At 42.8% G+C, this 27,045-nt stretch overlaps 1 long non-coding RNA gene across 1 annotated transcript; it reads right to left on the bottom strand.

Moving 5' to 3' along the window:
* Window positions 1-12,753: 12,753 nt before the first annotated feature.
* On the bottom strand, window positions 12,754-26,018 carry LOC116652908. Its single transcript, XR_004306114.1, has 3 exons — window positions 25,877-26,018; window positions 24,363-24,509; window positions 12,754-22,796 (listed from the first exon to the last, which is right to left on the bottom strand). It is a non-coding gene; the product is annotated as an uncharacterized LOC116652908 (long non-coding RNA).
* Window positions 26,019-27,045: the final 1,027 nt, after the last annotated feature.

Below are 27,045 nucleotides of genomic sequence, written 5' to 3'. Positions count from 1 at the left end.
GTGCTTATGGCTGCGTGCATCTCCAAAAGCATTTAGAGGCAGATTCATAAACAATGGGATTGCGCCTGTCAGTATGAGCTTAAGGCCCATAATCGGGATCAGACACTACGACTTGAACCGCAGCGCTCAACCGCAGCAGTTGCTCCACTTCTGTCCATTTTCCAACAACTTCTGCTGATTCAGTTGCTAAAATTGCTGACATCCCTCCCCTCGTGCACCAAGCAAACTCCTCGCACACACATGCACACACAAATAATATAAACAGGGAAGGAGGTTTGAAACAAGCAGTATAGAAGAACTTCAAATATATATATATATATATATATATATATATATATATATTTCCTTTCTTTAGCCACCTCTCTTTTTTTTTTAAGTACTCATATTAAGTGCTATTCTGAATAGAAGCAGCTGAGCAAACAATCTTCGGATTACTGGAAAAAATACAGTGGTGAGATTTTGCAGGCTTTTAGCCCACTACAAAGACCCACAGTTTTCTGCCTAATCTGAAAGACAAATTGTTTCAACGAGTGAGGAGAGTGAGGATTTCCCCTCTCTTCAGAAAGCAGAAACTCACCACGTATGTGTAGCCTAAACAGCCAAGAAGATTCCATTCTGCACCCCAGACCGTAACGCAGCAGTAGCACTTTGGCATTCCAAATGTGAGACAAAAAAAATTAGGGAAAATAGTCAAGTACCATTTCTTCATACGTACAAAATTAGTGCTACCATTCAAAAGCAGATACACACAGATAAAGTGAGTTTCTCTAGCACTTTATATAAAAATTGCTTCAGCAGAAATTTCTTTGAACATAGGGTATGAAAAGGTCAAACTACTTGGGCTATAAAGTGACAGCAGTCAGGCACACAACCAAGGAAACGTTAACATCCATACTTGTAACGCTAATACCAATAATAGTACTGTCTTGTACGTACAACAAAAACAGATTCTGTTGGCTATCTCCTAGTCTCAGTCAGGTCATATCATTTACACCCAAGCTAAATTGCAGCACATTTATTGCTGAAATTCTTTTGGCATCAAATTTAGTGACCATGGAAAACATATGAGCGAAGCCTTCCAAGCTTTGTCTTCTTTCTTTTTCTTAAATGAATTCATTGAAATAGCAACAGGGGTCTGTGAGGAAAGCCTTCTGCTCTACCCAACATAACTGTTGTACTGATGGACATAGTTCAGTGGGAAATATTGGTGATAGGCAAACAGTTGGACTGAATGATCTTAGAGGGCTTTTCCGACCTTGATGATTCTATGAATGTGGTGCTGAGAGATATGATTTAGCAGAGGGTTGTTAGAGTTAGGGGTACTATGGTTAGTCTGCGGTTGGACTTGATGATCTTCAAGGTCTTTTCCAACCTGGGTATTCTATGATTCTAAAACTGGGTGTAAGCAGAAGCATTTTGGTCAGCTTTTGTTGCTGCAGTCAGAAAGGCATGGACAGATCACAAGATACATTGAGAAGGGGAGAGAAAAGCTACTTATCTAATCTAAACAAAAGAAAACCAAAGGGAGCCAAGGTAATGAGTCTTCAACTGTGCAGAAGGATAATGCCAAGAGGAAAGAAACTTTTCCTCATCCACGGCCAGCAGAACAGCAAATTACAATACCAAAGACTGTACCAAAACCAAGGAAAAATATTCCTGACAAAGAAAGGCACTTGAACAGAATGTGTGTGTAATTAACAGTATGGGGTAGAGGGAGAGATAGAGCATCCATGCTGCTCATTTCATAAGTTATCTTCATTGTGTATACATATATATGTGATGAAGAATATACATTTATGTAGGAAGATGCTAGATACTGTCAGAAGTGATCAAGCCCTAGCCAGCTTTGTTTCAGGGCAAGCTATTTAGATCACTTCTAGGGGTTCTAGTTCAGCCCCCGTGACTCAGCATTTACACAGACCTCTTCACTCTTTCCCCAGCACCAAGTGCAGACCAAGAGAGGAGTAGTCCCTTTAATTTCAAAATACACAAAGAGGAGAGGCTTTGGTCTTGATGTCCCCGGTAATCCTGGGCGAAGGTCAGGTACACCCTGGCCCAGCAGTAAGCCTACAGCTGAACAGTAAACAGTGACGTAGCAATGCGAGTCCCACGAGTCACCTGAACCAAGGAAAAAACCAAAGTCCATGTAACGCAGTAGAGAGAAAACAGAACGGAGTAGTTCACAGTTAGATACCACAAGGTCTAACTGCAAAAATCTGCTGGAACATCACCTCTGACTTCTCTACACTGTACCAGCTGAGAATGCATATTGTTTGCTGAAATTAGCTTCTCTGCACCCTGCTGCTAAGTTAACAATACTGCTTTTCCCCTCTCACATGTGTATTTTGTCTACACAAACTACTAGCAGTTGGGGCTAAAAACTAGTTTGCTTCTTTATACTATGCCTAATGGCTTAAAAAACGGGGATACAAACTATTGTGCCTCTAAGGTGCAAACCACAGATCACAGAACAACGCAGGTGGCTTCAGAAACCATCCTGTGTCCTCCTGTCTCTGGACTGCTCTAGGACTTGGAGGAGCCCTGCCATCACCTGGATGCCTGGAGCTCCATTTTATGGAGAATTTTCTTCACGAACCATCATGTCTAAAAGGCAGCAGTACTCTAACACATGTGCTGTCTTTCACAGTGCAGCTTGCAACATGAGTCCAGAGATGAAATGTTCACCCTGGCTTGGAGATTACAAAGACCCAGTTAAAACTACTAAAGCTTTATGAGAAATCTGTAGGGCTACAGTCTTTGTGGAGATCTCAGCCATAGCACTGACACATTCTTTTGGCTCTTAAAGGTAACACAGTGAGTAGAAGGGTTTAGAACTGTAGCCTCCCAAGGAAGTAACTCAGCACAGAACACCTCAGCATTACCCTACTTTTCATTTACCAAAGCCCTGTCCACAGCAAATGCATCACTATCATTCTGGACTCTCATCTCATGCAAAGCAACTGCTGAGTTTAGATACAAGAGCTTCTGCCAATTTATTAGAATCACTTTCTGTTTTGTAGTACAGACAGCCTTAACTGAAAGGGTTATTCCCCTTTGTTTTTCCATGGAAACAGATTAGGATTGTTGTAATACTGGGCTTTGCTTGATGGAAAGTTCCTATATCCCACACACGCACATATGCTCCAAAGCCCAAGAAAAATAAACAATGTTAAGCTGTGGTCATACTTTTATTTGTAAGTGTCACATCAATCCTCCTTTCTCTTGAAATATCCAAAACCTTATACAAGTGCATGGCAGATACGGCCTTTGGCTTCATAAGATGTACTTGACAGGGTAACAACAGCTGGTACTGAGTGAGATTTGTGTTGGCTAGCTAAATGAGATATCATGATGTACTCATTCGGAAAGTACCTAGGAGCCACGCTTCAACTCATTTTGAAACAAGAAAGGCGAGCTCTTTCTGGTGTATATAAGGTTATATATCAGAAAACCACAGTAACTTCCCACATCAGTAACTTCAATTTTCTGAACTGAATAAAATATATATTAGGTTATGCATGCATATACAAAGCTGTTTAATTAGGTACAAAATGAAAAAACAAAACTGAACTCTGAAAGATGGGTAGATGTTCCACAATAGCCACTGTCATCAAAAGAGGCAGCTAATACAGAAGTTACCTTCTATTTCCTAAATGGAAAGTGCACTAATATCAACAAACTATTGAGAAACTAATAGCAAGGGGGGGGGGGGGGGGGGAACAGGAAGGTGCGGTTCAGATCAGAAGTGCTGACCATCTCATCTTATAATTTCCACTTACCAGAACTAAGAGTGCTTACATAAGCATCTAAAAGTTAATATGTATGCATGATTACACATTATTCTACAACTGATTTTTTTTTTCCCCTTCTACTTGGAGCAATAGGCAATTATAAAATGTATTAAGTTCTCTAGTTATGTCATAAACCTTGGCAGTGTTTGATAATTTCTCAAGAGGTTTGACAGAGGAATCAAAAGGTTACAGAAATCTCACATTTTCTTCTTAAGTTCTTGACTTTCACAACACTACGATCATACGGAAGAAGCAAATGTGCAAGCAACAGATGAAAGAAGGCAAATAAACACATCTCAGGTTCCTTCCTTCTGAAATGTCAAAAATCGCATAGTTGAAGCCAAGTTCAGAAAGCCCTGGCTTAAGACTGAGCCCCTGAGGTTAAGAGCACTACTAAACACAAGCCCTTCGTAATCAAACCCCTCATTTTGTGCTGTGTTCAAGCTAGCAGTTGCTAGCAGAATTAGCTCCCTAACTCAGCGCTACCCAGGATGGGCAGCAAAGAACTGCAAGCAAGCTCGGCAATTTGCTGATGGAAGGAGAACTTGCTCTATCCAGCATGCTCCTTCCCAGCCTGGGTCTGCTCCTCACCTTTCCCAAGAGCATCCTGCAGGTGGTATGGGAAGAACAGGGGATGTAACGATAGCAGCTTGCAGTTCCCACCATACAGGTATCCTGCCCTATCAGGGAAATGTATGTACAGCAACAAGCAGGTTATTTCCCCAGATTTTTAGCAAAGTAAAGCCAAGAGGAAGAAGCGGAGTCAAGAAAAACTCAGAAGGGGATTTCTCCTTCAGCTTTTCTTATGCATGAAGTATATGCATGTACAGCAATATTCTTGTTTTAGCAGCTCTGATATTTGTTTTCCATTAGGCATTATGAAACTTACTTAAGAAAATATGTTTTGTGGGTTGTAATCCATAGCTTGTTAACCACTATATTCATTTAGGGACTACACATATGGTTTTTTTTTTTTTCAAATACAGACATAAGGGGAAGTTAAAATCATGCCAGGGAGCATTGGTTAGTTCCCAGGAAAGATGGCATCTAGAATTTGGCAGCCTTCAGAAATGGGATGAGTACACACACATTCAGGCTCAACAATTTCAAGTAGTTTGTGTGCACTGTTGCTTCTGTGTTGGTGAACCCAAGTACTTACTATGTTACAAGCACAACTGGTGTCTGTAGAAAGAACATCCTTATTACCATTTAAGAAAAGGCATAGATACTGACATTATAGAAAAAAAAAATCTTTGGAAAGAAAAGCCTTCAGATACATTAAAAGCATTGAATCAGAATTAAGAGTTTATTCTGTAGACTGTGATTGCATTGGAAAAGGGAAACAAAAATCACTCCACGTGCCTCCTTCAGGTTTAAGAACATAAGTACCGTACAGATCACAATATTTAACTTGACTCAGTCTCTGGAAAATAATTAGACACACAGAGGGACACAATCAGAATTCTGATCTAGTCTACACAAAACCTATTTAAAGGAAATATTAGCTGATCTACATTGCTGAATCCCTCTGCCAACACTTGCTGATTATCCCAGCAGTCTTCCCTCTTATTGATGTATGAAAGAAACAGTCAACTAATTCATTAAGCAGGAGGTGCTGATTACATACATTCTGCTATCAGAAGCATAAACTACACTTTTTGCTTCTTTGCTCTCAGTTACAGCAATTTCAGGGGCTTGCAAAACAAGCCAACTCAAAATATTCAGCCTGAAATCTGATAAGTTAAATAATATTTGAGTATTGCCTCTTTAGGAAGCCAAGCAAGACACACAAATTCCATACACAAAGCCCAGCTACTCACAGCTAGAAGCTACTCTTCATTAAATACTTTTAAGAAAATGAGTAATGCTGAACAAACACAGAGGACTATTTTGTCCCAGTATAAACACTGTCATGAAGGTGGAGCACTGCATTTTACAGTCATGTCTCCTTTACATTCAAATTAGTTCCCTAACACAAGAACTTCTCATTAATTTGCTTACACATTGCCTAAGTATGGAAGACTTGATTCAGCCTTTTCAATGTTACAATCAAATGAAGAAGCCTCCAAAAACATCAAGATGACCTGAACTTTGTTCTCAGCATTCCTATCCACCTCTATTTTGAATATGAATGCAAAAAACTGTAGTGACAATGAGACTAGGCTCTCTAATAGTATTTATAATTCACCATTGCGATGGCCAGCCCCCAAAAGTGGGGAAACATAGAAGAGGCTGCAGTTGAAGACAGTGTACAGATATGACCCTCTAAGGCCAAGTCTTGTCACTGACTGAACACGTCAAGTTTGGTCTTGAAGTAAAACTAACAGTGCATGTTAATGTCATATATAATCACTATGAAGTATGATAGCTCTAAAAAACACAGCGGTACATGAAGCTAGTTCCTAAGAGGTAAAACATAGGAATTGTAAGCATCCTCCTACTCATTGTGAAGTCTTGTTCCCAGATAAGCTTAAAGAGTAACAAACCGCTGCTATCCTGGTTGCCACGTAACTAAAGACAAGAATACAAGGGGAAAAAGAAGAGCTCAAATAGATCACCAGAAACATGATCCAAAACTTTCTTCCTTTAATTCCACCTTTGAAAGTGAGTGCTATAAAAAACACCAACACAGAGATGAACCCTCAGGTTTCTATAACTGAACACACACACACATATATATATACTGGAACACAGTATATAATCTCCCAGTCTACGCTTGGTTGTTAATGCTGATCATTTTTTGTTTGTGCTTACACAACAATGTTCAGCAACGAACAAATTAACCCATCACTTGGCTGATAAAAATCTGCTTTTACTTGAAGTATCTCCAGCATCTCCACTTTGTAAGAACACATTGAGAATATGTGGTAACAAATGCCAAGAAAAATAAACTTTTTTTTGCCCAACAGAACACATCCAGTGCCTTCCCAGCAAAGTTCAGACAAAACAAAGGCAATCTTTGGGTCTGGGAAATACCTGCTTTTATTTCTTTATTTCCCTTCAAAACACAATGCAGACACTCCTCACTTTAACCGAAGAGTCCTATGCAGCATTTGACTTCTCTGTCAAACAGCATTCAGGATAGCAAAGCAGTTTTTCCAGTATCATCATCATCTGATGTATTTTAAGGGCTCTTTTTAACTTCTTAGCATTGCCTTCCCTCGCAGTCAAAAACATTCTGCTTCATACTGTTTTGCATGCTCAGAATGCTAATTGCAAAAGGCAGGTGGATTTACCTTCAGGACAAACAGTGTCTAAATGGCAGCAACCTTACAGAGCTCAATGACAAAAACTCTTATTTGCTTTGTAGTTCCTACAGCTCCACTAAGACGCTGCTGTTACTCCATGAGACTGGTAACTCACAGTTACGTATTTCCAGGATTAACTTTCTCCTACCTGTCCATTCTGTCTATTCCACCTGACAAACCACCTATGCTGGCAGTAGGTTCATGAAGGGTAAAACTGTATATATTTCTACAAGTTGGACACCGATTGCACTCACACATTATTGTTGTTAGCATTTGCCATATAATGCCGCCAAGGGAATGGGTCAAAGAATTTCAGTGCAGCAAATGTTTGAAGACCTATCCCAGAGTACATCAAGGTGTTTTTTTTTCCATCTCAACAGCACAACAACTAGATATTCATGCCCAATATTATGCTGTGTGATGTCCCAAATTATACCACAAATGGCTTATGCAACAGAGGCACCATGCACAAAGCTAAAACAAACTACTCCGCAACAATGAATGGGGACTTTGTTATTCAGGTCTTTGCCAACTGCATGCATCATTGTTAGTTCTGCTAATATTGAATAAGGACAAAGGATATATTCTGTCCTTCAAGGCAGCACAACACAGCAACGATCCTATAAATTAAAGAAAGCACAACACACTGACAACAGACTCATTACTACTTTCTTACTCTCGGTTCCAGTATATGAACATAGGAGAATTCCTCACATTGTGCTGCACATAATGGGAAACAGGGATAAACGTTGGACGGTCTCTCTGCAGCTATACAATATAGATCCCACTTCCTCCATCTGGATCCAGTTGCGCTTTGTTTGTATTTTGTTATTTAATTTTGTTTTGTGGGAGATTTGCTGGCTTCTATTTATTTATTTATCATCAACTGTCTGTCCCTGGTTCTAAGCTTTTCTATTAGTACTTATTTCCAGATCTGCTGTTCAGTCACACCAATAACTTAAATATTTATTTTTTCTTCTTCAGAACATGACAGTCTGCACTCCTATAAGAATGTATTCCGTAATCTCTGGTAAAATCATATCTCTCTCCGCTACCTTTATTTCAAGCAAATACAATATTTGGGTTTGCAAAAAGGCCTTTGGAAGTTTTATTTATACATAGATGTGAACATTCCCTGTACTGGAAAGTAAACTGCACAGTGCTGATTCCTCCACAGACCCCTGCCATGTTCCTGCCCCCCTCTGTCATTCCTACACATATATATGACCTGGGCTATCTTGCTTCTAGATATGACTTCAATTATGACTACAATATCAAAGATAACCTAATTGGAGAGTTCAGAAAGCACCCATCTAATAAAGCTGCTTTTCAGAGAACACTACAAGCCTAGAAGTATAGGTATGTATAAGGAATAACTCAGAACCAACTCAGTGCTGATGTCCGTGAGAAAACATTTGTGTCAATACTGCGTTTGCCTTCGGAATTTGTGTTCCTACCAACATCATTATCATATTTGGAAAGAAGATGATGTTAATATTCACAAACCTCTGACTATTTTCCATGAGTTTTACCAGGACTAAACAGAATAGCATTAGCCATCACAATGATCAAAGGCTGGAAGGCACCTGACCATCTCCAGAGTAGCTATCAGTGCCTTCAACCCAATAGCCGCACTGCCCCAGCCTAGACGTGACACTGACATGACACCCCTCAAAAGTGTCTCTCACAAATGGCAGCCTGTCATTTCATGAAGACTATTACAATCAGAAATACAAATTAGATCAACTAACAGACCTAGAGAGGAAAAAAGCTGTCTTTCCCAACAAGCAAGGAGAAAACTTATAGGTGGTAGAAGCATCTATACCATCACTTATATCACAATAAACAGCTTCTTTACATCACTTTCAGCTACGGTCACTTGACTAGGATGTTTCCAAAGAAGGCACAGTAGGGCAAAACAAATACAGCTCTTACTGCAAAGAGGCCCCAGGCACACACACATCGTCTACAACAAGCCAACTGTCAATGTGTGAAGTGATGGCAAATAATTGTACACATGTTGTCCCGCAACACCAGAGGCAAATGCTGGTGGTACAGAAGTACAGGTTGAACCTTCCCACCAATATTCTGTTACATTTTGTTGCCATGTGACAGACAGCAGCAGAGGGGCAGCCTGACAAAATGGCGCCTGACGTAGAAATGCAGATGAAGCAAAGGTGTAGAATCAAATTCCTCCATGTGGAAAAAATAGCACTCAATGACATTCATCGACACCTGCTGAATGTTTATGAAGACCAGACAGGGGATGCAAGCACAGCAAGGCAGGAGATGGTGCATTTCAGTAGAGGCAGATTTTTATAAGCATAGCATGCAGACTCAGGTGCAAATGCGAGGCTAATGGTGGTGGATTACATTGAAAAAAATATAGTCCTGTAGCTGAGAATTTGTTTTACCAAACAGTGTTATTTTGTTCTATGTACCTGTTGTAGTTCCCATGGAAATAAACAGGAAGAGTTACATTTGGAGCCCTAGACAACTCCTCTTTACTCAGTGTGACCCAGGTAAGCCAAAGACTGGTCACCCGTGCCTTAGCTCTATCTTCTGAGTTTTCTTTTTAACTCCAGCGTCTCTAAGCTGTGTGATTCAAATGCATCCGGATTTCTGGTAAAAATCATATAACCAATAATAAAAACTATATATAAACAAGCTCAGCTTGGACTCCTGCATTCATTTGGGAAATTGTCAGTAGAAGCTCTCTCCTTATTGTAACCGTATTACTCAGCATGCTGTGCACAGGAATTGTTTGTGGAAACATTCGGTATTTTTAGGCCTAGTCTCTCAATGGGAATTCCACACTTATGAAAGGCATAATTTATACACTCAAACCAGTCCTCGTGTCCTCCGCTATGAATTTACATACAGGGAATAGAAGGTGAATTGTTCTGTGATAAGCTGGAACTTATAAATGTGTTTAAGCACCTGCTGAAAACAAGCAGGAATTATTATGCTCTTGACATGAGTACACACTTCTTTTTTTCCCCCCTCAGAAAGTAAAAGGGAAAAAACCCTCAGCTCAATACAGGACAGCAGAACCTAAAACAAATCAACATCAAATAAAAAGCCACATATCTACTTCCCTGATTTCCAGTGGTTCTTTTAAGCCAGCTTTCAAGGTGCATAAGTTTTCCATGATTTATGCCAAACTCCTCCCCTCAATAAAGCAAATAAAACAGCGTCTAAGGAAATACATAGCATTTCCATGGGAAGGGATAACTAGAAGAAGCAAGGACAACTCAGCTGGAATACTTACCTCTTCCCCTTAGCAACATGCTCCAACATCAGCTGCTACAGACAGGTATGGACAGAACTGTGCTTCCGGAGTATGTTTATCTACCTAACCTCAAACTAATACTTGTTTTGTCACTGTATCAAGGGTGATGGGGTGAGTTCCAGAGCATTTCTTCACTTCCTAAGCAGCACAGCATCAGTGTTAGCATGGAGGGGGTGAAACGAACGCTAACTTGGAAAGGTACTACTGTATTAATGATCTCTACGATGTGATTTCTGAACAGAAAGAAAAGAGGTGGAAAGATTGGATAAATCTCTGGAAAAACACTCAGCTTTTTTTCCAATGGGCTTTTCATATAAAAGTCTACATTGTTGTTACAGTGATTGTTTCGTATGATTTACAACAGCTCCAAAAAAAGCAAAGCCAGGTGTTATCTATCAGAGATCTACCAGGGGAGCAAAGGAATAACGCACCAGGAGAGGTTCAGCCCCCATATCCTCCCCACTAGAGGACTCCTGAATGGTTTGCTAACAGCTGTGCAGCACAAGGACACAAAAAGCCAGAGCATGGTTTCACTCAACTCATACACCATCACCATTAGCCCTGTGCAGCTTCCAAGTGCAAAACTAGCTGATATGCAGCTCCCACATTTGGATTTACATATGAAACAGGAGAATATTTTAAATTCATTTACCAAAGCACCCTTCTCTCACACAGGCACATTAAAAAACAACCAACTCACAACCACCTTCACCACATAGCCATGCTGAGTTCCTTCACATACCTGAGCACAAAGACAGCAACAGCAACGAAGAAAAGCCTTTCCCACCTTCAAGCAGCCAGAAGCCCTGTTCCCTTTATCTTCTTCTGAGGATCTAATCCCCATGATTCATGTTCTGTGGTTCCTAGGCTAGGCGAACACAGGTCCCCAGGCACGAAGGGGAGGCTGCAGCCAGATGGGAAACCCACAGCCCACACTCCCAGCACTTGCTTCAGAAATTGAATGAAGAGCATGAGTCTGCTGTATGCAAGGTCCAGTACATTTAGAGAGATACTTGCCATGCTCCTTGCCATAGACCAGCTCAGCTGAAGAAACACTAATGCAGCAGAGGGACACAGAGGAGAACCTGGGCACTACTGAAAGGTATTAATTCTCAACAGGAAGACATCCAGCTGTTAATTACTTTTCAGCATGAGCTGAAGCCTAACTGTACCTTCAGGCACTTCATTTCAATAATTCATTCACCATCAAGAGCCTCCCTCAAACGAAAGGCAATATAACCCGGCCACGGTCAGAAAGAAGAGCATGTCAAATAGGTCTCAGAGTGCACAGTGCTTTCTGCCTGGTCATACCCCACGATTACAAAGCAAATAAAGAAACAAGTCAATTAGTAAAAGAGAGAGAGCCATGTTGCTCAAAGACTTTAGGAAAGGGCTCTGTGGACAACAACTGGTCAAGTGGAAATGCTTCTGCCTAGGATAGTCAGGAAAGACCCAGCTACAATCTCCAGCATGACTTTAAATGATCACTGCAGGAACTGATCCAGCAAAGCCCTTGACCACAGCAGCTCCTCAGGCTTTAGTGGCCAGGAGGCATCCACACATCTTGGTCAGGATCCTGCTCAACTCTTCCGCATCTCATCTTCTTGCCCTGCAGTGGATGCAGCAGCATCACCTTATTTTGCAGGGCCAGCTAAAAGAAGCACAACAGAAGAACAGCGGAGCCCAAATGACAGATGGTGAAAAATGTTATGTTCAATTGTTGCTGATTTTGGACCACTTGGAGGAAAATAAGGAGAAAAACGACAGGATAAATGCAGAAGTCAGTTCTGGTGGCTTTTTTCATTGCTCTCTGGCAGAGACAGAAGAGAGCAGGCTGTATGAATGGTTCAGTACCAACAACAGTGTAACAGTCAAACACAGAGCACTGAGAAGTTTGGATATTGCATATGCAGAAAGATTGACAATTGCAAATTACTTATTTTTGGTACTGCTTATGTCTAACAGTTTTTAAAACATTTGAGGCAGAAAGGGAGGGAAAAAGAAAATGCCTACCAAAAAAACAAAAGTTGGCAAGATCAGTTATAGACTTGCTTGCTATGAAAGGCGATTGTTTTGTTTGTTGCTTGCATGTGTTTTCTTTCCACTCCTTCTCAGTTCTCAAAACCTCTGCCAGTTTACCACAAACAACAGAAGCCCTTCTATACAAACAGAGGAAGCCTCTGCTCCCTAAGCCCAGGATTCCAGACCTTCCATAGAACTTCAAAAGTAACACAACAAAATCATACCTGGGGACAGGTGGGAGACTGAGTACTCAGAAGGCACAGAAGCATCCTTTTGGAGACCATACATATAAACTATGACATTTCACAGAATCACAGAATGACCCGGGTTGGAAGGGACCTCAAGGATCATGTAGTTCCAACCCCCCTGCCTGGCAGGGCCACCAAACATACACCTTTACTAGATCAGGTTGCCCAGGGCCCCGTCCAACCTGGCCTTGAACACCTCCAAGGACGGGGCATCCACAACCTCCCTGGGCAGCCTGTTCCAGGGTCTAACCACTCTGCTAGTAAAGAACATTCGCAAAATAAAAATAATAAAAGGATTATTCCACACAGGACTTCTCTTTCTGATGTGTTAGTACATTGTGCTCTCTCTTATTGGGTAGTTAGTCAGCAGAAAGGAAACCATGTTTATTTCCCAGCATGCCTCACCTCCCTGATGCTATCTCCACATGAACATTTCCCTTCCAAGCTCAACCATTTTGCCTCAAACTCTTTGAGGAACTGTTGAGTATTTGCAAATTATGTTGATCCTTAAAAAAAATAGATCATTTAAGATACAGAAGATGAGAAGCAAACAACACAGAAAACAAGAAGGGAACAAGTGAGGGAAAAAGCCCTGGGTTTCCTTCTCCACAGGATTTGTTTTGATACAGTATCCCTGTTGCATGAATTTTCCATATGCTTTTGTCAGATCCACTACTTAAAGCCACAGAGCCGCCCAAAGCTCATTTCTTACTGCCTGCTTACGTGGCAGGCCAACCCTCCGCACAATCAGTCTGTCTTCCCTGAAGCCAGGATCTGTAACCCAGAAAGATGTACGTGCAAAGTTGAGGCTTTTGGCCAAAGTAGCAACACGAGCAAGTCAGCAAAGCAAGCTACAATATTTTGGTACCAAAGAACTGTGCCTTCACAAGAAAGAATATATATATATATACACATATAAAGCAAATATAACTATGAAAACGCAGATTTAAATAATCCAGAAAATCTCCATGTTTTGTACATGCTTGACTTTCTTTGGCAGTAAAGAGAAACCGAACACTAATAACAACATCCTACCTCCACACACGCACTATCTTATGCCTTATCTGATTAGGAAACACCCATCACCCCCACAGCTAATTGAAACTGTCAGTCCCACAGGTACTAATGACTGTTATGGGGGGCAGGTGCATCTCCTGCACCTTTCTACCTCACATTTTCAGTCTTCAGCATTCAAGAGGCTCCCTCCGCTCCCCAAGCACCACATTCTGTTTATACAGAATTGCACATTTAAATGCAGCAAACAGGCTAATCGGAGACATTTAAGTCACTGAATGCAGATCTGTTAATCAGCACTGATTGCTAGCTTTCCTTCCATTTACTGAGGTTTCTTCTGGAAGACATCATCATAGCTACTGCCACTGAAAGTATATCTTCAGAGCTTCATGGAGGAAAAGCTGATCAGTTATCCTGTTGGCTCAAGAGACCAGTTTTGTGTCAGCATTTTCTTGAAAAGCAGTGTTTAAATTAACTTGCAGGTAACAAGTACATAACTGTGCACAAACATTAACCCCTTCTACTAGCTCCGAAGCAGACTTCTCTGCCCTTCTTTCATGCATTGGTGAACTTTAAAGCATTTTAAAGTCCTGCATGCCCTCACAGAATTAAGTGGTTAACCAGAAACCTTCAAGCTCAGGAAAACACTGACCACTACATGATTGTCGAGCCATTTTCTTCTGCCAAAAGAACATTAACTTTCAGACTCCTCCCTGCTCCTAAGAATTTTTAAATAGCTTTTTTTTTTTTTTAAAATTACCATATCCAGCTACAGAAGCCCAGCATCACTGTCTTAATACACCATGTATTAAGTGAACTCATTGTTCTGCTTTCTCGCTGCGCTGTGTGATGTTGTTCCTGAGGAACACACCTGGTTAACTGAAGTCTTAAAGCCTCATCACGTAAACTCAGGGTCACTTCCTCTCAAGCATCTTTCTATCTACAACTATGATCAGCAAGAAAACCAGAACGCGTAAGACGCCAGCAATATCAAAAGGCCTGTGAAATTTAAGAATAGGAAGAAAAGTAAAGGAGGAATAAAAAGACGGTTTGGTTTTCCTGTTTTTAAAGCTTTCACATGATTGCGAGGAAGCCTAACAGCAACAAAGCATTATCTGTAGACACTGAATTTGTTATGGAGAACAGAGTATGAGAAGGAAAAACAAAAGCACAAAGAAGGATATAAAGAAACTCATAAGTTGCCAAGTAAAAAAATTAAGAAGCTGAACTGATAGCCTTAAAAAAGAATATACTATTCACTTATTTTTGAAAAAAATCAGAGTAGAAGGCAGCCATAAGATACTGGAAGAACATTAAAAGTTAAAATCTGGTTTGTGCCCTGGCCATATCCTGCCTGTGAAAGTCTCCCAGGAGCACTGGGACATGCCCGGCTCTGCCTGAGGTGCCCTCCCACCCACTTGGGCAGACAGCATCCCTCAGGCAAAGGCCCCCAGAGGGAGATTCCTCCTCCAGCCCACAACTTCAGAGTTTGCCTGGGGAGCCTTCCTGCATATGTTAATAGCGCACTGAGGAAACTGAAAGCTTCAGAAAAGGAGAAGCCTCTAGATGTGAGAGCTTCAGAGCCAGCCTGACTAGAAATACTTTCTGTTTTCTCTATTTTTTGGGTTTTGTTTAAGGAAAAACACCATAAGAAAGCTTACTGAAACGTTCCATAAATCAGCACCGTGAAGAAGAATACACCAACAAATGCGTGCAAGACAAATTCACTGTGTACGCTGCACAAAGATTTACTGGAAAATTATTAAATCATCCCTGTAATAAAGTTCTGTATTTTCACAGTTCCTAATCTGCCTCACAAAAGCATTGTCCTTATACCGAAGGAGGCAATTCTCTCTGAAGATTCAATGCATTAAACTATCACAACATGCATACTTAGCTCTGCCTCTTGACAACTGAGAATTATAGGAACATTTTGACATAGGATGTATTTTACTAATAAAAATTATAGAGTAAAATATTTTAAACACAATCGCTACATACACACCACTGCGTTTCCTTGATAGCACTGGGACAGAAATACAAACACTTCTTGCTGTATGAAATCCTGATGGAGGGAGTAAGAACTGTACGTCTACTTTCTGAGATTCGTGCTCCTCTTCAAAAGACACAAATGCTAGAGATTCCACAGAGGTAATGGAATAGCAAAACCACCAGAGAAACTATACTTTATGTGCCATTTCTACACGTTTTTCTTTTTCCTGGCTCGGTATCACAACTGCGTTACAATCTTTAGGGTAAGAGCAAGTGTTCGATCTTCCATCTGATTTAACAGCACTAAGTAGTTAAAAACAATATAGTTCAACGCTCACTTCTACTTCCTAACCCCCAAAATTAGGTCAAAAAAAAAATATCAGAGGAAATCATGTGGCATGCTCTGGATATTCCATGACTATCACTGCTTGGCAGAGCTCGAGCCACATATTTCATAGGTAACTAGGAACACATACACAGTTGTTTTGTAGCTACGTTAGACCACAGGATCCTGCTCAACTACCACTTTTTCCTCTCCGCACCTCTTTCCAAACTTTTTGTAGTTTTAGCCCAAGAGAAGGATTTGCAAAGGGGACTCAGCAAAACTTATCTTCTAAACACACAGGAATCTGGGGAGAAACAGTTCACGGGATGTTTTAATGTACGAGTTCACGGTCCACATTCTCTACTCATGGCTTCAGCTGTCAACCAAAGATGTTAAGTATGGTTTATTATACAAACCAGATGTGATTACAAGTACAGACAAAATCTGAAGTCAAAGACTGAAGCTACACACACACACGGACTTTCTCAGCTCCAGTCTTCCGCTGTTCACACCTGTGGGTCATTACAAAGCCATTTCTTTTTCAGTCACCAGAGGTCATAAGGGAAATTCTATGTCAGCACATTCCCTGAGCTGTCTCATTCTGAGACAAACTTTACAGACATTTTAAAAGTTATTATACAGTAACAAACAGTCCTGCCCAGCCTTACTATACGAGAGCTTCCCCACTCCCTCCATGAATGCGTCACAGAAGGCTCCAAACATCTGCTGCACCTTTTTCTCCCCCCTCTCCACCTTCTTAATGTAAATATCCTGAGTTATGGTACGCTTAACAAGTGGAGGGGAACACTGCACCTTGCACAACTTGGAAATGTAAAGTCCAGCTGATTCATCTCCTTTAATACAGAAAGGAAAGTCTTACTCTTCCAACTGAGCAATAAACCTTAGTTTCCCTCTTCAGAATCTCCAAAGCCATCACTGAGCTATAATTCTTGCTACAGAAGGCTGACATACCAAAGAATGAACAAGCCTAGGAAGCACATACTTGTATAACTAGCTCCTCAAAAACGTGCAGCTCTGGAAAGTCTCATTTATGTTTCCTGGCATAAATATTTAGAGCAGTTTGCAACTTGAAATCAAATTGTCTGATCACAAGAAATTCAAGCAATGTGCCTTCTGCACCAAAAGGGAACAGTTTCACTATTCAAACACAAACAGAATGGAAGCCCAAAACCAGAGGACTATTCTTTACAAGTCAGACTACGGGGAGATCCGCAATAAAGCAGCACACAACTACACAGTCTGGGACACTGATGTATACAGACTTTGAAAATACAGATGCAAGTGAAAACCTGCACATTTTTAGAGCAAGAAAAAGTTAATTTGAGAAAATATGAGACCATAAGCCTGTCTGTCCTCTTTTGTAACAGATAATTCAGGGCGTCAGCAACCATAAAACCATGAGGAGTCTCTGATAACTGAACTCTTCCAGCCTATCCAGGATCTTGTTATCTACCTGCTATTTTCTAAAGGTGACATCCTGAAAGCAGCTATTACATTGTTGTTTGTGTGGGCAAGTTCACTGCCTACACAGGACGTTAAAACATTTACGCTACATACACATGCACAGCAAACCAACATCTAGTCTAAGTTGTGAGGATTATATAGGTTGGCAAGGATTTCTGTTTAGAAGTTCTATTGTTCTAAATGCTCACAAGAAAACTCGTCTCTCACAAAATGTCATTGTTTCAGAGAACCGAAAAAACACAGTTTCATCCCAAAGCAAAATGCCTGCTCTAATAGAAACATGTGAAAGAACAGCTATGGAAATCTTACTCTTTTCACAGCTGCATTACATGTTTTTTTCCCAAAACCCTCTGAACACGCCAGAGCTTGTGCTCCAGCTTAGAAAAAAGGCTTAGAAAAAAGACAATTCAGTAACTCTACCTGCATCAGGCACCTTCTTTTTTCCCATTCCCCACTCTTAGACCAGCACAAATGCTTGTAAACCCAAGCAAAGTGGAGCCAGGAGGGTTTTAGCTATGGCTGCCTCTGCGCTGTCTCTCCCTGGACACACTCCTGCAGCAGTGGGGTGTGTGGGACTGGAGGGAGACTGATTCAGCCTAAAAATCACTCCCTGCCTTCAGTGTTAGAACAGCTAAAGCAACCTCAGAACCACTTGGGAAGCTATGACCTTAAAGTTGTTCCTCTCTAAACGCTCTCCCTGCACCCAGGGGCTTTCTCAGGGACATTATGCCAAGCACTTGAAATGGGCTATTGCAGAAAATGGTACAAACATTTAAAACCCATAAGCTTTATTCTCTCCAAAGGCCCTAGCAGCTCTCAACACCAGCACCAACTGCCAAAAAGCTCACTCAGGTGGGAGGCTTCCTCCTCCATCCTCATAACCATGTTCCATGAGGGCAAAGCCTACATGCTGAAGGCCTGACCAACCTCACAGGGTCCCAGCATGGCACTGACTCAGATGGGATTCAATACAACAGAATATCTTGGGTTGTTTTTTTTTTCCTTTTTCAAGTTTGCTATTTTGACAGCTAGGAAGTAACATTTAAGAATATATCTGAAACGTTAAGATGGTGAAAAAGAGCACTGAAGTCAGAGAGTAACAAAAGTAAATTTGCTTACCCAACGGAAGCCAGCTTGGCTCCAGGCCTTGCTTGCAGCACACCCCTAACACAAGACTAGCAGTTTCTCCATCTTTTCCACTGTTTAGGCACAATAATAACAACCTTATCCTCTAGGCCCTTAGAAACTGATGCATCTCCAATTTGAAGGTAGGAAACAGAGATTAAGAGATGTACCAGAAGTGTTGGCTAATCTTGAGTCTTCAACTTGAGTTGCCTAGGCCCCAACTGAATTAATTCATTTTTTAGGGTGTTCACGGCGACAATTTGAACGTAAAACACAAACTGCAGTTACAAGAACTGAGAATCTGTGCCGTGGCATCTCAGCTTTGGCAAAACATGGAACACAATTAGCAGTTGGCTGCGGAAGCTTGGTTTTTAACAGAATCACTCAACCTCACACTTGAAGCTTGGAGGCAGAGGCAAGAACAAAATGCAGCTCTCGAGGCAGTGCAATCTTATCCATCCTCCCAGCCTTTCCTCTGTTGCAATCAGCTCTCAGCAGACATTTGACCATCACCTGTGGCCACTGACAGAAGGGGGGCCCAGCCATCCTGAGCAATGAACTGGATCAGACCCTGTCAAAAAATGCTTACACAATGAAGTTTGGGGATGAATACCAGGTAAAGAATGACAAACAAGAGCTTTAAATTTATCCTTTCTTACATTGCATAGTATCTTAGTTTTTCAAATGTAAAAACATACGTATTATTCACATTACAATAAATAACAACAATAATGGCTGCAGACAAGAATCACCTTAAATATATAAAACAAAACCAAAAACAAGAGCGAGAGAAATTCTATCACTCCACATCCAGGGTGAAGAACACGAGGCACAGGGAGAATACTGCCATCGTCTACAGGAAATACAGACTACACACTGCATGGCAGGCAGGCCTGGCCAGCCGGCTGATACCTACAGAACCAGGTGATCCTCCTATCTTTATGAGGGAGATTTTAGTTTGAAGTACTATTAATAGAAACAATCCAGTACACAGAAACAACACTTGCTACCAAATCAATGCATATTTTTATAACGGAATCACCAAGGCAAGGCTCTGACTTCTTGTTCCACCTGTGTCACATATGATCCAGAAATTTTAGCAAGATGCATGTTTGAGCTTTTCCTACAGCAAATGCCCACAGGCACACCACAAAGTGCAGACTACTATCACCTCTGATGTACCAGCACTGCCTCAACAGCACCTCATTGCTTCCATAACACTGTGCATTATTTTTATATCAGAAACAGTACTATGACCTGAAAGTCAAGTGTTATGCCTGCAGATTCCTTTTACGTAGACCAGGCGCAAGTTAAAGATGCAACTACTATAAAACCTGTTCTTTTTTTCTTTTTTTAATGCAAATCATGAGTTACAGCACAGCACAACAGTCTGTTCTCAAGTCTTACAGACTACAAGACTAAGGACTAATACGAAATATTAACAGGTCAGCTTCCAATGTCAACAGGCTTATTTCAATATTGAAACACATTATAATTTTGAACCAACTTTAAGAGCCTTCACTAAATTACACTTAAGACATAGCAGACACCTCACTCTCCTAGAAATCAGACACAGAACATAACTGGCTTCCCAGCAACTTTAGCTATCAGGCTATTGAACAGAAATATTTGTATTATACCTGCACTTCCTTAACAAACACAAAGCGTTAAAAATATTTAGACACAGTCCTTGAAGTTTATGAGCCCATCCACCATTTGTTTCAAATGGAAATATTTGACTGAGAAGGAAAACCAGAAACAGCAAGAATTTGTATTTGAAAAATAAAAAGCTTATCTAAGAAAAAGAAGGAGTTCAAAATATTTGCAACAGTTTCATATCTGAGCATTACAGCTCTGCTAAACAGTGTACAAAGAATAAATAACTTCTCAGTCTAATCTCTGCAATTGGGTACACCAAAGTGAACAAAAACATGAGCTGTTTTTCCTCCTATATCCTCACAACCGTCTGACAACAAACCAAGCTCACTCTGTACTGCTAAAAGCATGATTCTCTAATGTAGATGTACCTCCGGGAATACATTTCTGCTTCTGTGAAATGTTTGCTCCATCCATGTATCAATTGGTCATGTAAATATATAGTGTGACTGCACGCAAAGCAGTCTTCTACCACCTGCCTAAAACACGACACACAAGGTTAATTCTAAGACAGACAATGCTCTGGATGTCTTGTAAGCAGTAAAGACTGCAATAATCCCACTGTTCCCAGCCCACCTCCTGAGCAAGACAGACGTTTTCCTCTTTGACAGCACACTCATTTTCTGGAGGATGACAACACTTTCGTTAGCAACACGATAAATGGCCAAGACGTCCAAGGGGCTAAGACAACATCAGGAATGCCTGCTTATGAAATCCATTCTGGCTGTGTAGCTGACCGGTAACTCATATCTAGTTAGTGTTTGGTTGTTTTATTTTGACTTTTGCTTTTATTTTTTCACCTTAAGTCTGATACTACGCGTGATTCCTCACCAAAGCAGTCCCCTGCTAATGCTGATGCTTTCAAACCTAAGGACCTATTTGCACTGAGAAGCAAAGGGAAGACTGATGCGACAAAACAGAATAACGAAACAAGCATAGCATAGCTGATGCCTTACTGACATAAGGCATCAGATATAACATGCTCATTCAGCTGCAGCCGAGCATTAAAACCATGTCACTAGCACATAATCATGAAAACAAACGGCTGACTTATTCTATTGGTTTTATACATATAGGGATATATAAAATTGGTTTTATATATATATACACATATATATGGATAAATACATTTTATTTGCAAAACAATGCTTCCCATATCCTGCCCTTTTGACACAGGTTCTTTCCTGCTGTAAAAATCAGGTTAGTATGGTACTATATAGTGATTCCTCTATAAACAAAAGGTGGAAACCAAGACAGAGGAAGAGGGTACAGGACCTCATCACACTCCTAAACAAAAACCAAACACACTCAAATAAGCAAACAAATTTGATCTTTACAGAGCCTACCAAAAGCATACAAAAGAAGTAAAATAAAGCCATGTCAAAAAAAAAAAAAGAAGAGCCTTCACATTTCTTGCCAAAACCTTAAATTTAGCTCTATCTATTAAACAATGCTATTTCATTTTCCCCAGACAATAACATTACTTACAGTAAACAAAGGCAACATGAAAACCTTCAGAACTTATTTCTATGCTGCAGAAAGCCACAAATTAACTTTTTTTTGGGGGGGGGAGGAAGGGGGGAGAAGTGAAGTTATGGGTTTGGTTGCTTTGGTTTTCTTTTGCTTCAGAATTTGTATACATATTTTAGGTTCTTGGACTTGGTTGTTTATTCTTCAGGCTGACTTGGAAAGCAAGTGCAATTGCAGCAACTCATCCAATGCACAACAGAGCAGCCAAGGGTTGTTAGACAGTGCTCTCTCTAAAGTTAAACATTGATGGACCCCAGGCCAGTTAAGCCGCTGGCCATTCAATGGCTATGGGGCAACCGGAGGGGTTGAGACAAGGAAGAAAGAAGCCAGGTGGGGGCATGGGGCATTCTTAGCACATAGTACAGGTGGTAATCATTAAGTTTAGATAATGTAAACATACCTTTTATCCTCAGAACAAAAGCCACTTAATAATACATCTTTATTTCATCTTAGATCACAGCCACGCATTCTTTTTACATATCTAGTTATTATCTGTACCAATAGCCACGAATTCAACACCACAGACACAGAACACATTTGTTTGGGTTTTCTTTTTTAATAGTTAAAACTCTCAATTTGAAGCTGGTCCAACTTTCCATACACAAAAAAAGAGAAGAGAAATACAAAACCTTCAGTCTCTCCTAATTCCATCAATACCAATTCCACCAATACCTCATGTGTTCAGCAAACATCTTCTGCTATATTCTCAGAAACAAGTAAAAAGACTAAAGAAACTGAAATCCAGCTTTTCCTCATTATCTGGACTAAAAATGGAAATAGGGCATAACTAATGAGAAGTAAACTGATTTTTCAAATCACTTCACCTCTAATAACCCATTTAGTAGCAATGTATGCTGACAACATGTTGAAGTTTGCAGAAACCGGGTAGTCTCAACACAGGTTTCTAACTGTTAATAAAAGGTGTCGTTGTGTAGAATGGGCTCGTTCTACACCCTTGTTTCTCTTCTCAACATTTAACCCATCTTGATGTATTCGAAACCTCTGTTTGTTGTGGAGAGAGATAAATGGATGAAAACTTCTATAATAGAGGCAGTAAAAGCTGAGCGACTGGGGAAATTACACAAGGAAAAAAGAAAGTAATTATTTTCTTACGCAATTAGGAGTTTAATTAGATTATTTATTTTAAGCATTTACTGAAGCAAACACAAAGCTAGAAAGAACTACACATCAGATCCAATTCCTTTTCAGCTGGAGAGTGTAATACGAGTGGATAACAGAGCACTGAAATCAGATCACCTTTACATTTGATCAGGAAACATAACATCAGCTGTATCAGCAAGCTGGTAAGGAGCAATATTAAAAACTGGAGTCTAATTTATTGCTAAGAAGGGGAAAGCAGCACCACCAAACATCAGGCACTGCTGAGTGCCCACTCCGGCTTCTCCCCTCACAGCATCCGTGATGGAAGTTGATCCATCATGCTGAACAACACTACTCAGCGCTTCCTGAATGAAGACACTGCTAAAATGTCTTCTACAGCAGAGCTGCCACGTGATAACAGTGATACAGGTCACAAACGGAATGCCTTTGGTACAGCTGCACACACCAGTGCTTAAAAGCCTCTCAACTGTACGCTAAGTGAAACATCCGCTTACATATGTTAGGTGCTGCTGTTTAAAAAACAAAAGAAACCACCACCCCTCAAAACAAAATACAGCGCAAAAACAAACGCTCTTCCTCCCCCTCCTAAAACTTCACATTGATATCTGTGGTTTGTCGTTGCTTTTATTTTCTAAAGGGATGTTTCCCTACCGCAGCTGTGAAACTCACCTTAAAAGGGCTGATCGCAGCCACACGTGAGGGTGCAGGTGGAAGCATGATCTACTGACTGCTACCGATCAGAGCAGCAGTGAAAGAGCACTTTCCTTCTGCACACGCATCTACTCTTCAACTAATCTGTATTTTTCCCCTTATTTAATTCCTCCATGGCCACTTTGACCACGACAGCAACAAACAATCACAGGATCAGATGGCTGGTGTTCACCGGCCACCCCTGGCTCTACTCAGCGTGCTGGGATACTATTCAAGGAGATGCCCAGTTTATAGGGAGGTCACTCACACGCCTGCTCCTCTCTGAGCTCAGCTGTGTGTGAGGGAGGGCAGCAAGGAGACCAAGGTCAAACTCAGAGAATCCCGAGGCAGCACAGTGACAGAGGTGATAAATAGTGCGGGGGCATGGCTGGGAGAAGAGCCTGATCCCCCCACACCCCAGCAGCAAGACACACTGATTGCTATTAAGAAAAACAGCCCCTGGCTGACAGCTCTCACACTGCCCCTACATTACACACTCACTTCCTACCTCCTGGTATATTTCAGCTGTAAATTCTTCAGTAAGAAAACAATGCCTTTCCTTTGCATTTTCCAAGCTCAAGCTGGCTATTGCTCTGAGCATAACGAGAGTGCTGCCAGGCACAAACATACTGCAAGAATAAGAACAGATACTGCATATTTCTCTCCAAATTAGAGAGCCCTCCTGGGTTACTCCTCGGAATGCTGGCAAACAGCATCTGGATCAAAACAACCTCCTTAAGCATAGATTACTTTAACCTCCCATAGCTGGAAGTGCACCTCAAGTCCCCAAAACGCCTTTTTTCTCAGCCGACAGCAACATACCTCTGAGATTTCTGGGATGTATCTGCTTCGTCCGAGGCATTTTCCTCTAATCTCGTACACTGCTTTCTCCTCCCAGAAATGAAACGTACAGCAGGCGGAGATGTGGCAGCTCCATAAACTTGTCGGAGGGGTCAGTTAATCCATATGCTAACAGGAAAAATATATATATATATATGTGTGAATTAATAAGGAAAAATAAAGGGTATCTACCTGCCTTCATCAACTATGGAAATGAACGAAGAGCACAACATATTCCTGTACCTATCCTTTTATGGAGCAGCGTGTCCAAATACCATAAGTAAATTAAATAAGGGTGATGCTCCTTTTGGGATCTCTCAGGAGTCATGAGAAAACCAAGATCCTTTTGCATTTCCCACATTCATCAGCTGTTTCCTAACCCGAAAACGACTTCCAACAACTTGCGTCCCATGCAAATAAAAATGAGAAAGCTAAACTAAACTTGACATCAGGCTTCAAGATAAAGGATGCTCATCTGCAGGGGGGGAAGCAGAACGGAGGGCAGTACACCCCACTGGCACACACAGAGGAAAGCCACAGTTGCAGAATGCAGGTTTGAAGGAAGCCTTGGGGAAGCACTATGCATGCAGCATATGCTCACATCACTTTCTCCCTTTCCCAGTGATCTGCTGGTATACTTCCAGCACCCTTCGTTATCTGGAATCCCTTATAGACCTATGGCAAAGTGCTTATAGAACTTATAGAGAGAAGAAGTGGAGCCGTTGCACCGTTCCAGCTCAAGAAAACGAAACGCCGCTTATTTTTATAGTCGTGCTACCTCGAGTCGAGACATTTTTGTAGTTAACAGCAGGATGAATTTATTTGGATTTATATAAACTTCAGAACAGCTCTTAATATAGGCACAATGCTGATAGGAGAGAGCACGTAGGATTTTCAGCATTTTCAAGCCGGACAACGATGCTTCCTTAAAAACCGAATTGAGAACCCCTACAAACACTCCAGCTTAGAGAAACATTAACGTTTAAGGCTGCTTTTGTCTGCGGCCGCCGCACGGACCCGACGAGGGGCAGGCACGGACACAAAGGGAGCAACAAGCGGGATCTGCGGGATCGGAGATGGGAGCGGGGGGCTCCTTTGTGCCAAGGACGGAGGTGGTGGAGGGGAGGGGGGCGGGTGGAGAGGGGGGGCAACGCAACACGGGGAGAGGAGAGAGGGAAGGGAAGGGGGGGGAATAGGGGGGGAAAGCATGAATGAATGCGGAGGGCGGAGCCTGGGAAAACCCCTCCGCAACGCCGCGCCGAACACCGAACAAAGCGCTGCACGGCGACGCGCCGGGAGAGGGGGAGGGGGAGAGGGGGCAGCGTAAGGGAAAAGAAAAGCAAGAAAAATTATATTAAAAGAAAATACAAATTAATTTAAAAAAAAAATTAAAAGCAGGTTTGGGAAAGCACTCGGTCCCCGCAGGTACAGAAGAGAAGCGCCCACCTCCCGGCTCCAACCCCGGCCCCCCCCTATATCCCGATCCCACTACAAACCTGGCGGAGGGGCCGTGGCGGCGGCGGGCGATGGCGGCGCGTGGGGGGGCGGGCGGCAGCCTCCTTCCCCTGACAGCCTCCAACACAAACATGACCCAGCACCACCGCCGCCTCGCTCGGCCCCGGCCCTCCTCTCCTCCTCTCCTCCTCTCCTCCCCGCGCCGTGCCCCCCCCCCCGCCGCTCCCGGGCCGGCCCAGGCTCCACCCCCCCCAGCGCCGAGGGGCGGGCCGTGTCCGGGGGCGGGGCGGGAGGCCCCCGCCGGGCTCCCCTCGGGGAGAGCCGCGCCGTGACCGGGGCAGGGCGGGGGGGAGGAGCCGGCCGGGGGTGGAGGGGGGGGGAAGGGGGCGGGGGGGTGTTTTACCGTCCCTCACTTTCTATTGCAGGAAGCCGGGCCGGAGCACTGACGTCACCGGGTCTCCCGGCCACGCCCCCACGCCCCGCAGCCGGCCCGAGCGGGAGGGGGTTGGGGAGGGGTCACCGAGGGGGTTTCCGTGCCCCCCAGCGGGCACTACCCGCCTTCCCCATCCCGGAGCCCCGCTCCGCCGCCGTCGGGCGCTGTGCGAGTCGCTGTGCGAGTCGCGCTCCCCCCTGCCGCCACCCGGCCCCCGGGGCACCGGCACGGCCACGCACACGCAGCGCCGCGGCTTGACGCGGAGATCCCGGAGGTTCCTCCCTCTCTCCTTCCCCTCCCTCCCTGTCTCTGTCCGTCTCCTCCCCGCCCGGGTTTCCCCGCGGCCCCGCCGGGGGAACTCACCGCCGCTCCGAGCATCCTGCGGCCGGGAACTTTTCATGCCGGGCGGCAGCCGGCGGCGGCAGCGAGCCCCTCCGCCGCTGGAAGTGGGCGGGGGAGGAAATACGAGGAGGAGGCGCGTCGCTCTCGCCGCCGAGGCGCCCCTTTTTTGGCCCGAGCCGTGGGGATGGTGGGAGGGGGCCGGGGGATGCGCTGCGCCCATCAGCTGTGCGGGACGGGCGGGACGTGCCTGGGAGGGGCTCCTCGGGGTCTGCCCTGGGATTAGTGTCGTGCATGGGTTGGGAGCGGGGATCGGCGTTTGCAGAGGTGTTGAGTTTTGCAGAGGTCCCTTTATCTAACGGCATTTAATCGCACGAGGTGTTGGTGAGACAAGCGAGGTGGGAAGGTGCGTGCAGGCGTGAGACTGGCCGCAGCCTC

This window comes from Coturnix japonica, chromosome 2, assembly GCF_001577835.2.
Source record: "Coturnix japonica isolate 7356 chromosome 2, Coturnix japonica 2.1, whole genome shotgun sequence".
Lineage (NCBI taxonomy): Eukaryota > Metazoa > Chordata > Aves > Galliformes > Phasianidae > Coturnix > Coturnix japonica.
Note: the sequence above shows the minus strand (reverse complement) of the source record. Positions and strands in the feature narration are given on the sequence as shown.